Source organism: Lontra canadensis, unplaced genomic scaffold (genome assembly GCF_010015895.1).
Source record: "Lontra canadensis isolate GAN:19392208 unplaced genomic scaffold, GSC_riverotter_1.0 scaffold90, whole genome shotgun sequence".
In the NCBI taxonomy this organism is placed as follows: Eukaryota; Metazoa; Chordata; class Mammalia; order Carnivora; family Mustelidae; genus Lontra; species Lontra canadensis.
In genome coordinates, this window is record NW_022631084.1 from 7,113,192 (window position 1) to 7,126,929 (window position 13,738).

General features: G+C 38.5%; 1 protein-coding gene across 1 annotated transcript in view; it reads left to right on the forward strand.

Annotated features, from left to right (window-relative positions):
• Window positions 1-13,738, forward strand: part of LOC116854322 (EGF-like and EMI domain-containing protein 1) — a 200,466-nt gene that overhangs the window by 165,681 nt on the left and 21,047 nt on the right. The window contains exon 10 of the mRNA XM_032836077.1: window positions 6,948-7,027. The gene's annotated coding sequence lies outside the window, so the exon portion shown is untranslated. The remainder of the gene's footprint in view (window positions 1-6,947; window positions 7,028-13,738) is intronic.

Below are 13,738 nucleotides of genomic sequence, written 5' to 3' on the forward strand. Positions count from 1 at the left end.
TCATTGTGATTTTAATTTGTACTCCTCTGACCAGTAATGATAATTTATTCCTTTTTCATATATTTATTATCATTTAGATTTTCTCTTTTGTGAATCTCTATTCTAGTGTTGTGCCTAATTTTTAAGTGGGTTGCCTGCCTTTTATTATTGGCCTGTAGAAATTCTTCCCATATTCTGAATATGGTCTGTGGTAGGCTGTATGTATTATAAATATCTTCTCCCACATTGTGGCATACAGTTGCTCTCCTTTAACAATGTTTTTCAATGAACGGAGGTTCTTAATTTTAATATGGTTGAATTTGTCATTCTTTTTTTTTCTGAACCTTGTTTAATAAGCCTTTGCTTACTCAAGCTTATGTATAAATTTGCTGATGTTTTTTCCTAAAAGTGTTATTGTGTTATCTTTCACATTTAAATCTACAATCTGTTTAGCAATATAAATATATATAGGATAATATATCTTGCCCAAGGAGGTCCCCAACAAGAATTCAAAAGTAAATTTGCAATTGAAAATCAGTGTAGTACACTATAGTATTAGGGAATAAATAGAACAAAATTATATGATTGTGTTAATTTGTGCAGAAAAGTACATAATTAATTTGACACTCATTATAATAAAATGCATTCACAGGCATACACACATACACACATATTCTTTTAGCAAATGAGGAAAAGAACTACCTATTTTTAAATATCTGATTTTTTAAAAAATAGGTAAAACAAACATCATATTTTGTGGTAAAATGCTAAAACCACCCCCTTTGATTAAGAAAACAAGATAAGGATGCTGCTATTACCACTTCTTTGCAATATAGCAGTTGAAGTCCTATCCAGTGTAATAAGTCAAGAAAAAGACTTACTGAAGACAAAGATACAAAACTGCCATTGTCCCTAGATGACTCAATTGTGTATCTAGGAAACAAAAGAATTTATCTACTGTTAGAATAAATAGGTAACTTTATCAAGGTCACTGGATATTATATCAATGAACAGACTAATTGCATTTCTATAGACCAGAAACAAATAAATATAAATTTTTAAAAAGATAGCATGTGCATTAGAGAATATCAAATATCAAAAAAAAAAAAAACAAATTAGATGCAAGATGTATAATGCTTCTAACTTAAAACTACAAAATATTATTGAGAGAAATTTATAAAGCTAAATAATGAAGACATATACCAAGGCCATGGATTGGCAGATTTACAATACCAACCCAATCAAAATCTCTCTCTCTCTCTCTTTTTTTTTTTTTGAATTGACAAGCTGACTATAATATGCATTTGGAAAAGTGGAGATCTAAGAAGAGCCAAGACAATCTTGAAGAATAAGAATAGAGCTAGAGAACTTTCAATACTAGATAAAAGCTGTAGTAAGTAAGATAATACAGTATTGTTTCAGTATAGATGAACAGTTAAACAGAACATAATAAAAAGTTTGAAAAAATGACCCTTTCATACAGAATCAATTGATTTATGACAACAATCCCCCTATAGCACAGTGAACATGCAATGGTCATGGCACTGGATCTCTTGAATAATCATATCAGGAAGAAGAATCTTTATTCCTACCTCACATCACATATATGAGTCAAAACTCTTTAATAGTACGAAAATGAGTGGCTTTTCTAAAACCTTAGTATTCTTCTTTTATCAGTTAGAGAACTATATTTTTATTTGTTCATTTTGCTTTAGCTATCAGGAAATTCATGAATAAAGCATGTCTGTTTACAGTTATTTTCTTGAATCCAAGATTTTGGGCACAGGTCTCTTGTCCTTTTATTGCATGCTTCTCATTCCTTCATTCTTGCTTTAATGATTCCGTTTTATAGCTCTCCCTTTTTGAAGTTATTTTAAAACATTTTTTTAAAAGATTTTATTTATTTATTTGACAGACAGAGATCACAAGTAGGCAGAAGGGCAGACAGAGAGAGAGGGGGAAGCAGACACCCTGCCAAGCAGAGAGTCCGATGCGGGACTCAATCCCAGGACCCTGAGATCATGACCTGAGCCGAAGGCAGCGGCTTAACCCACTGAGGCACCCAGGCACCACTAAAACTTCATTTTTTAAAATAGAATATAAATAATGAAAAAAATCAATGAGGCAAGTTAAAGTTCTTTTTGAAATTTTGAAGCCTGATTGAATTGTCAAAAAGAAGTATAGCTCATATAGTAATCCTTGTAATTGTGCTTTGATAAAATTATAACTATCCAACATCATATTGCTAGGACATATTATGCATATAAATATTACATGGAATATTCTTTAAGTGTTAACATATGTGTCAGTATTAAAAAATAAGTAGCATTTACATAGAGAAAGAACCTACTTTTTTTTTTAAGATTTTAAAAAATTATTTATTTATTTATTTGACAGAGATACACAAGAGAGATACACAAGAGAGGGAACACAAGCAAGGGGAGTGGAAGGGGTAGAAGCAGCCTTCCCATGCAGGTAGCCCAATGCAGGGCTGGATCCCAGGACCCTAAGATCATGACCTGAGCTGAAGATAGATGCTTAACAACTGAGCCATCCAGGCACCCCAAGAACGTACTTTTTGAAACCACATGTAATCTATACTCGGACAAAGACAATAGACTATTTGTTCCTCTATAGTCCTCATATGGAAGGAGTATGTAGGAGAGAAGGAATAACTATTTGGAAGGTAGAAGTATAATGACTGAGTCCTTCCAACCTTGTTAATGACTAAGAGCATAGCTTTAGGGTTACCAAACCAACCTGAGAAGGAATCCCAGCACCAGTACTTAGTGACTCTGTGATCCATGGACAAGTTACTTGATCTTCCTTAAGCCTCAGTTTCTTTATATATATATACATGTATATATATATATTCTTATATATAATTTCTGGGTATAATAATACCGACATCCTTCCCACAGGCGTGGCTCCATGTATGGCTGAATGCACGCAGGAGACTGATGGTTTTGTAGGGTGTATTTTTTCTAAATCTTGAAACAGGTCCTTGGAAAACTCAAATCTTGAGATTCTGGAATAGACTAAAACTTGGACACCTCCTTGAGAGAAGCTGGCTGACTATAGAGTATCTGAATGAGGAGAGCAGCTTAAAAACTCAACTGATGTGGGGCAAATTGGAAGTTCTGAACACTGTGTGCAGCCCATCAGTCACAACGAGGACCCAGGGAGTTGTAACCTCTGTAGCTCTAGACGCTGGTGCTGTGCAGGGAAGCTCGGCACGCTGGCGGGCTCGCTGAGCTCCCATTCCACCTAACACACGTGGCCATAAAGTGCAGCGCATGTGACGCACATTAGAGCAATAGCTACATTCTCAAAATAACGTTTTAGTGACTTCTCTAGCCTGCATTTGGGAAGATCATTTTAGACCTCGAGTCTTGTCTTTCTCTAAGGTTAAAACACCTTTCCCATCAGATCCCTGCATTAGGGACAATGTAGTTCCCAGAGAGTATTTTGTCTGATTTAGAATGCCCAGAGGTATTCTTTGATCCAAAGTGTAAGGTCAGCAGCTAAAACCAGAATCAGGATGTCAGGGGTGGTGGGAGAAGTCTGAATATATTCTGGAGGTTGGACAGGGATGGTTTGTGGAAAAAGTAATGTTTCTTCCTTTCCCACCCGGTCTGGTTGCTGAGGATTTTAGGTCCTATCACTGTGGGCAAAGGCCTGCTTTGTCCACAAACTGGAACTGCACCCCGTGTTGCATGGGCAGTTTCTAGATTCTTTGTTCCCTTCTGTGACTCCTCTGTCCATCGCATTCGCAATGCTCTTACTTGACGGTTCCTATTGCTCAGGGGACAAGAAACACCATATCAAGACACAAATAAGGAAATATTTTTTATATTTAATAGTAAGGCATCCTCCCGACCCCCACTCCACCACCACCACCAGGAACCTGACATTTCTGCCGACAGTACAGAATATTTTGTTTTAGGACAGGGAGCAAATAGAGAAATAATGTCCTTTGCTTTGTCAGAACCCTGTTATCCTAAGAATCCAGTACTCCTTATATTTTATTGGGGTTATCTAGATTATAAAGTACAGATTAATGGCCAACCAGCCAAATTAAAATACACCAAAGACTTACTGTCATTTTGAAATCTCACTATAGGAAGAAAAAGGTCTGGGTAGATACTCTAGTAAACAAATTTAGGAAAGTTCAATTTTACTCAATTGTTAAGAAGCCTGTAGACATGCATGTATCTAAAATAAAGCAATGCTAGAGAAAAAAAACAAATTCACTTTTCAAAAATGATTAAAGTCTAGAAGCGAATTTGCGATCACACAGTAATTTGCTAAACTGAAGCAGGAGTTATTTTGGATTGAATTTGTTACATAGCTCATGCATGAAATGATCTGTTGCTTGTTCTTGTGAAGTTGTTTTCACACTACGAAACGGCAGAGGGGAAAAATGTATTCTGTCTGAGGCATTGTAAAAATACTGAAAGCTCCGACGGAGGCTTTTTGTAGAGGTATCTGACTACGGCTTGTCATTTACACTTCACGGGCCAATAATTGTTAAGCCAAAACTGCAAATGCTTAGCTTTCAGAATTATCTCTTAATGTGTAATGGGTTCAGAAACCCAACTCCGGCACCGTGACAAGTGTCACTCATGTGATTACACTGCCACCGTGTGGTTTTAAGGATCCCTTTCAATAAAAAACTATATATATGTATCCAAAGGAATGGTCTCTTACAAAAAAAGCAAAGGCTAATAATCTAAGCACTGTTTCTGTGTTTCTCATTCATTTGTCCTCAGTTACAACAACACAGCTACTCTGTGGAGTACTGTAGGTGGGAGGGGATTAGAACAACAACAGAGAGCCTGTCGGTAGTATAGGTATGATTCTAATAATTCTGCATAATTCATGAAGGGTTCAGCTTCTGCCTAGTGAATGTCATCAAGATGTTTGCTAGGAGACACTACTACCACTGACCTTTTCTGCATAAATCTGGCATTTACAGTGTTCAGAGGAAGCGGAAACATTCCCTATAGGTATCTGTAGGCAAGTGGATCTCAAACTGAGGTCCCCAGACCAGTAGTGTCAGCAACCCTGGGGAACTTGTTAGAAATGCAAATTTTTTGGCTCCATCCCACATACTAAGTCAGAAACCCTGGGGCCTGCAATTCTGTGTTTTAATAAGCCCTCTAGGACATTTTAATGTTTGCTAAAGCTTAGGAACAGCTGCTACAGACAATAGTACCTGTCTTGAGGTAGATTAACACATATTTTCCTAATAGAGGTAAATTTTGCAGCAACTGCCCCTAGCCTCTGAAAAATATTCCAAAGAAAGATGCAAGAGAAAGGTCCCAGGACTTCCCATGAATATGGTCTCTCTGCACCCGGGAGCTGCCCTTGGGAAGGAAGAAGCAGCTATGAGGGTTCCCAGTCCCATCATCTGCTATGTCAACGCTTTCTGTCCTCTTTAACTCCACCTGAAGGAAATGCTATAGTCAATCAAGAATAAATCTCTCAGCCTTTTGGGATTATTGGAGTATACTGGGGCTGCAGTCTGATATGAGTGGATATTATATATAAGGCCCCTTTTTCTGACATTAAAAATACAGTTTAAAGAAGAGAAGCTAAATATGTGAAAGTCTTCCGGGGTCTAAAAATATTAAGGAATATTGGGATGGTAGGAAGATTCCCTGCCCTGTCACAGGGGTCGGCCACTGAGCTGCCTCCCAACTCCACTGGCTGTGACCATGCAAGAAAGGTGATCCCTGGCTGCCAGGACTCTTGATTTTTAAGAAAAGAACAGAAATCAGATTTTTTATGTAAAACACTCCAATTTTTAAGCATGCGTTTCATCATAAGAACATGTTTAATTTAAAAAATGAAAACGCATCTACCTGTTAAGGAAAACTGTGGATGGCAACCTCAAATACATTTATGACCACGGACGTGTCTTGTACTTTGTGTACATGTATGTAAGTGTCTTGTAATTTGCATCCGTGTGTTTTCATCTCTCTCTCTATAAATACATTTATACAAAGCCTGGAAATCCAGACTGTCAACACACAAGGGAAATGCTCTATTCGGCAATAAAGGGCTTCAAACTAAGTAAAGATCAAAAATTTAAAAGGTGCCTGAATTTAAAAAGTACATCACTTGAAGTGCCACACTTTAAGAAGAAAATATATGATATTTCTTCTAATGTGAAGTATGCTTTCACAACATTTCTAGATCTTACAAATGTCACAACATACACAGAATAAAAGCACTGAGGATATACAAATTTCTTGTAATGTGCCTTTTTCTTAGGAACATATAAAATACTTCAAAAAATATCAAGCTCACAAATGTATTTAGGCATGAATTTGGAGCCCAAATCATGTTTTAATTGTATATTTTTAAAATCGCTGGCTCTTGAAAGAGTGCTTAAAGATAGCTGCTGAATTAATGGAAGAGTAATCAGATGTCACCCACATGAATGTTCTTTACCAGACATCCATTCTCTAGCTTGACCCTCACTGTTGTCACTGCATCCAAGATTCAGAAAATGCTGCTTTACTTCCTTGCAACTCATAGATTTTCTCAAAGACATTAAGGATAAAACCAACTTTAGATGGTCTCTTGGTTTTCCTTTGTGGTTTCTTTCCAAATCTAATAAAATTCCAGGTGTCTTCCCTGGTGATGATATCTTCAAGATTGTCTGGTAGGAGAGCTAGTTCTGGGATGGATAACAATGCTCACTCTGAGCCAAAGAGTATTCTAGTCAGAGGTGCCAGTGCCTAGATGTATTCCCTCCCTTCTGTACAATAAGAGACTCTTGTGAGGGGCTAGTTCTTCAGATATGTTGATGATTTAATGAAGACTCAGTAACCAAAGTATCTTGCCCCATAGCATACCACTGTGTTTAGGATTCTGACCATAGGAATGCTGTACTTTTTCTTCTCATGCGTCTTGGGGTTTCAAGAATATCATAACAAAATGTATGTTCCTCTTTGTAGGGAAGAAAACATTATATTTTTCTCATCCATTCAGAAATGTTATTGGGAATTTTGCATTGGAATCAAAGAGAGCCAGACGGGTGTGTTTAAGACTTCTATAGGGATGGGTGCCTGGGTGGCTCAGTGCCTGGGTGGCTCTGCCTTTGGCTCAGGTCATGATCTCAGGGTCCTGGAATCGAGCCCCACATCAGGCTCTCTGCTCAGCCTTCTTCCCTGTCTCTCTCTGTGCCTCCCTCTCTCCCTACTTGTGATCTCTGTCTGTCAAATAAATAAATAAAATCTTTAAAAAAGGGCGCCTGGGTGGCTCAGTGGGTTAAGCCGCTGCCTTCGGCTCAGGTCATGATCTCAGGGTCCTGGGATCGAGTCCCGCATCAGGCTCTCTGCTCAGCAGGGAGCCTGCTTCCCTTCCTCTCTCTCTGCCTGCCTCTCTGCCTACTTGTGATCTCTCTCTGTCAAATAAATAAATAAAATCTAAAAAAAAAAAAAAATCTTAAAAAAAAAAAAAGACTTCTACAGGTTTCATGACTGAGAGAAGCACAGAAACCAGGAGCCAGAAAAAATAATTGCATGAAAGTATAATTTATTTTCGGGGAAAAAATAAAAAGGCTCAGACTCCTCTGAGGGGAAAACAAACAAACAAACAAAACAAACAAAACACAAAAAACAAGAACTCTGTCTCAAAAGGTCTAGAATGTTTTCATAAGTAGTTAGTACTTGAACTGGATCTCCCAGGATTAATAGGCACTCACTTGGTGAAGGAGGAGGAGATAAAATGTAAAGAAAAGTTGGTGGTTTCTTGTGACTAGAGTATGTGTCAGTCACGGCGTCTTTGAAGTACAGCACAGGGTCCCTATGATGAATCCAATAGTTATTCTTCAAATGCAAGAGTAAATGAGTGGAAGAATGATTTGTGTTTTGTAAGACAGTATGAGTAATGGATGAAATAAAACAAGAGTAGAAAGATTAGTTAGGGACAAAGACCTTGAAGGCAACACTAAAAACTCTAAATTTTATTCTGTGGACTAGTGTCATCTTTTGAATCCATGTCATCAAGAGCTATTGAAGTACTTTTTAAAAATGCAGATTCCTGACTCTTAACCCAGGTGCTTTGAATCAGAACTTTTCAGAGAGTGAGCCAAGGAGTCGTCATGCTCTGCACTCTGTGAAAAGCACAGCTGGAAGCAAGGCCCAATTCATAAAACATAATTTTTTGACTTTTTTGGGTATTAACAGCTTAGAGGATCCATCAAAAGCTGTGGAAATTCTCCCTAGAAAAACATATGTGCACATTCATTTTTACTAATAACTCCAGAGAGATCATGAAACCACTGAGATTAACTATTAACTCACAGAGTCAAATTAATAACCCCTGACACCAAATTGGCTAACAAGTAATTTAGAGAAAGTCAGATGAGGATCTTTGTTACCAGGAGTTAGAGTGAGGGAAGGCGTTTTGATGAAGTTGAAGAAAACGCACAAAATGCTTCTTCCTAACTGTTTTGTCTAGGACCCACCCTAATCTCATTTTGTCCACATTGCCTGTAAAAGGGACAGGTCCCCACTTAAAAAGAGAAGAATTTATGCTGGGTGCCAGGGAGCTTCTTGGTTATTTCCATCCTAAGTAAGGCATTTAACAAAGAATTGGAATGTTTCGAAAGGGGGAACAAATGGGAGATTTAAGGAGCATTTAAAACCCGATACATTGTTTTGCCCCGTTTCAAATAACAAATGAAGTTGTTGGCATTCTAGAAAAGTGTATGAGTTAACTGTTTTTATACTTAAAGCTTCACATATTTAGATTGTATCTAAAAATCTTATTCTCTTTCTGATAATGTAGCATTTGAGAACCATAGTATGGCTCTATTTCCTCTAAAATTGAGAGCCATATCTGCAAATAACAACTAAAATGGTCTATTGCTGGAGATATGTCACATGGAACAAGATAAAGCCTATGAAAACAGCCCTTTAGAAAAGTCATGGCTGAACTCTAATGACCTAGATTATTTAATGCGAACATTGTGTGCAACTCTGGAGATTGAGGGCAGCTCTCAACGAGAGTCAACTCAAGCAAGCCTGTGTGTGTGATACCAAAGTAGACACAGTTCAGAGACACAACTTGCTATTCTTTGTAAATGGGGCAAAATCACTGAACTTCATCCCAACTTGGAGCAGACTCAGAAATAGGATGAGAGGAAATGTTCCACACTGAGGGAGGACAGTGCTTCATGAAGTGCAGGGCGTTTTACAGAGTAAAGGAGTTGATCACGTATCAGCTAGCAACAGATAGTAACATTTTGCAAACGTTGAGCCTTTCATCAACAAATAATATCGTATGGTGCTTCCCAACGTGCAACCCGATTTCTCCCTCAACTGTGGTTTTGGAAGTTGGTTTGTATTGGGAGATGTTGACTGCATCCCTCTGAGGGCTTACAAGGCCCCTGTTGTGTGAAGGTGTAGCGCTTTTTTCTCCACTCTTCTGACAAGAATCACACCAGCTGTTTCCAGTTGTTTCGCACTGCCAGCAGTATTCCAGCAAACATCTCTGTGCCCGGCTCCTGGTGCATGTGTGGCAGGGTTTACATGGGGTTTCTACTTGTGTGGCTTTGCTGGGGAATGGGACACTGCATCTTCAGCTTTGTGTAATAATGCCAAATTGCTGTCCAAAGTAGGTGAGCCAGCTAGCAGGAGTTGCTGTTGCATTACTTTATTGTCTAACTTGTGTCAGACTTTTTAACGGAAATACTACTTTTATTTGCCTCTCCTCGATTACTGGTGAGGTTTTGCATCTTTTTATACATTGTCTCTTCAAATGTATTCTTCCATGAATTGTTGATGAATGTCCATTTTTCTATGGGCCAAGCGCTGATCAAGGCCCTTTGGATGTACCCATGAACTGCCAAAGAGCACTGTCCTCTTCGAGAATACATTCTAGTGAGAGAAAACTGGTAAGAAATAAGAAACCCCCAAACAACTATAATCTGTAGCATGATGGGTGATAAGTACTACTGTGGGGAAACAAACAAACAAACAAAACAACACCACCAACAAAAAAAGCAACAAGTAGAACAGGTAAAGTTAATGGAATCGGGAATACAGGATAGGCAAAACAGTTGATAGCACTAAGGGGTGGTCAAGGTGGGTCTCCTGGAGAAGGCAAGAGTTGAGTCAAAGTGAGAGTTCCAGAGCAGTGAGAGGCCAGGGGGTCCAGCCTGAGTGGAGAAACAGATGGGAAGAACTACAGAGATGAAATTAGAAAAGCAGGGGGTTGTTATGTGGGGCCTCGTGGACTATGATAAGACTTTGGCTTTCAGATGAATGAAATGGGGCAGCCACGGAAGGACTTCATACAAAGGAGTGACATGATCTACCAGGTTATGTAGAAAAGGACTACTCGTGATAAATTCTCGAATGCTTACATACTGTTGTTTCTACATAAAGAGCAACTTGGCCAAATCCCTCCTTCCCGTGGAAACAATCTGATTATAGATCGGCTAAGACCGGGAAACACTGACATGGGTTAATCCTTGTGCTTGAATGAACAACTAAGGTTTAGGTTGTGGATCAGCAGGGTGAGTTCTGTGAGCTCCACATGTTTCCTCTGGCAGCTCTGGGTTGTTGCCTTTGACCTCCATCCCTCGCTTACCCACTTGCCACTCGGGAGTAAAGCTGCTCGTTGCTGTTGTTGCCAATTCTATGCCAGGCCCTGGGCCAGCTCTTGTTTAAACATGAACTCTCGTACCTGGCAGCGCCATGTTTGGAAAGTAGCGTCGTCTTCATTTTGGAGCGCTAACAGAGAAGCCAGATCTTTCCAACTGCAGCTCCCCTATCGCTCCATTACGCTATGGGGCCCACTGTGTATGGCAGGGCGGCCATAGTGTTTCTCTTAACTAGACGGCAGTGATGATTTAAACAAGATGGCACTGAATAATACATAAAGCCACGCTAAAATTTAGAAAGAAATAATAATTATTTTAACTTATATGAATTCTGAAACATTCAGCTTCTATCTTTGAAGCTGGCATATAACAAGAGCGGTTTCCTCTCTTTTCCTGTTTGTTTTGGCGTTTGAAACAAAATTTATGTGGTGAATTTTGGGTCTCTAGAAAGATTTATCCTCATTCGTTAGGCAAGCGTAGTTTCAATCTAATATGCTAATCTGATATGCTAATGTATTATCAAAACCCAGCGTAAACGATTAGTTCAAAGTGTTCCAACAGATTTAAAATTTTGAAAAAGGAAACCCCAGTGGACCATGAGTAACAAAGAACATCTTATTTTCTTCTACCTGAGTGAGAGCCCTCCACAGAGTAAGAGGTCTCTTCAAGTATATTTGTGAATTCTTGTGCTTCCTGTGCTGGTTAACAACATAGTCCTGGCCCCAAATGAATTCTATCAGTTTGCAAATTAAGGAAGCAATTTACATCTCCAATTCAGGAATTTTCAAAGGCAGCCTTAACCAAGGGATGCTTATGTTATTTTTTACATAACTACGCAAAGACCAAATAATGTCTTTTTTTTTTCCTGAGTCTAGAAGTGTATGATAATTCATGCAACCTTTAAGTACACTTTATTTTTAAACTAACTTCAAGATAGTTGGGTCAGAATAAGTTTTTCAACGTTAGATTGTAATAAATTGTTAGGAATATCATGATTTACTGCAAATAAATGTTCATGGGTGAACTAGGGAACCTTGGGCAGATATGAACTCAACATTCCAATCGCTAAATAGCGATGTGAAGGGGTCCTGCTCACTGCCTGGTAACTTCCAGCTTGGTCTGGAAGAGCTCTTTCAAGTTCACCTCAGTTGCGCGGACTTGGGATCTGGAGATTTAGATGGTATGCCTGTGTGTGGCTGTGTTCACTTGGAAGAAACATTTTCTCCTTGCAGACCACTTTTTGTAACAACTAAGAAGAACAAAACAAAGTACGCAAAACAAAGTTTAAAATTACATCTGATTATTTTGAAAAACCTTCCTCTGTAAATTCATATATTGAAGAAGAAGGAGGAGGAGGAGGAGGAAGAGGGGAAGAAGAAGAGGGAGAAGGAGAAGAAGAAGAAGAGGGAGGAGGAGGAGGAGAAACCGGAAGATAAACACAGTGTCCTGATACATTTCCCCATCACGTGGACACAGCTTGGGAAAGAAAGTTTATTAGCAATCTTCGTTACTTGTCTAGAAAAAAAAAATTTGCCTCTTTTAGGAATTGCCTCTACTTGGTAGGCTGTTCTAACCGAGTTTCTCTTTCTCACATGGGAGATTTAACTGGAAATAATAACGGTCTGTCCTTGCTTGATAGCCTTTCTGCATAAGCATTTAAAGGCCAGGTTCCTTTGTGAAGCAGTCTGGTAAATTCTTTCTTTGCAAGGGCAAAAACACTAGTTTACTTGTTCAAGATGATAAAGAGTTTAAGACCAGAGTTCATAACATGAACTTATCCCATGACACTCCCTCCCCCTCACACTTGATGAAAACATGCTCATGTGAAGTGACTTTTGAAACTGAATCCGCTGAACACGCTCAACATTTGGTGCCAGATTCGTACTGTGACATTCAAACTTCTGCCATGGCTGTTGCAATGTAAATAGGAAATTCTAAATGTGATTTGAATTGCCCTTTGGGGAGTTTTACACTGAGAGACGGTGCCTTTCCGAGGTAGCCAATACTTAATATGGAGCAAGCCCAGTGGTCGAGTTGGAAGACTGTTCTGCTTCAGAGCGAAGGTTGACAGGAAACTCTGCACGCCTTCAACCGGATCGAGGGAATTTGGCGGTTGACACAGGCATATATAGTTTTGACATAGTTTTTCTTGTTAGAAATGTTTTAGATTAGCCCATGACAATAGGCACCCTTATCATTCACACACAGTGATTCGGTTTTGAGGAGGACAGTTGTCTACATAGATCCTAGTTTAGAGGCTGGCATAAGCAAATGATTGGTTTCTAATTAGCAACAAGCTTTTGTAACTATTAGAAGTCAGCCTTTCCTGGAACTGAAGCATCCATGCTAGCAAATAAACTTCTCAGCAAACAGATACCCGCAGACTTTTCCCATGAAATGCAACGGAGTAGGCGGGCGCACGGAAAGGACATCATGTGTTAAGATTTTATCAGAGGGTGTTTCCAGAATTTTTAAAGTAAGAGTAAATTCAAGGGCACTGAATTGTGCATATTTTGTGATATTGCTTGATGTAAAATTTTGGTTGATTCTATCCATAAATGAATTTAGAGGTTGAGATTCTTTAGAATGGGGGATTAAGTAGTGTTAAGAGAAATGCTTTGTTACAGTTCTCCACTAGAGGGCCATAGCTCCCTCTTTCCCTGCATGGATTTGGGCAAAGGCTCAAAAAAAAAAAAAAAAAAAAAAAAAAAAAAAAAGTAAATGTTACTATGTTATTATTTTTCTCTCAAATTTGTTGTTTTATAGATCTTATATGTATAATAAATATGTGAAAAGCATGAATATTTTTTTTAAATAATGGTGCAGAAGTGTGTAGAGTGAAAAGCTTCACTGCTAGTTTTCCTCTCCCACCACCCACCTCAGGTTTTATTTTTACACAAATATGTTTGCACCAAACATTATTATTGTGTCTTGCTTACTTGTTTATTTACTAAACTAAACATTGTAGGCACCTTTTCCTATCAGTTCACACATAGCTGACTTTTCTTCCGTATGGCTTTAGAATACTCTTTTGTAAGCCTCTTGAGTGATTTGTTTGTTAAATCCCCCAAAAATGGAAATTTAGATTATTTTCAATATTTTTCTATTTAAAAAAGACTGTGGTGACCATTCTTG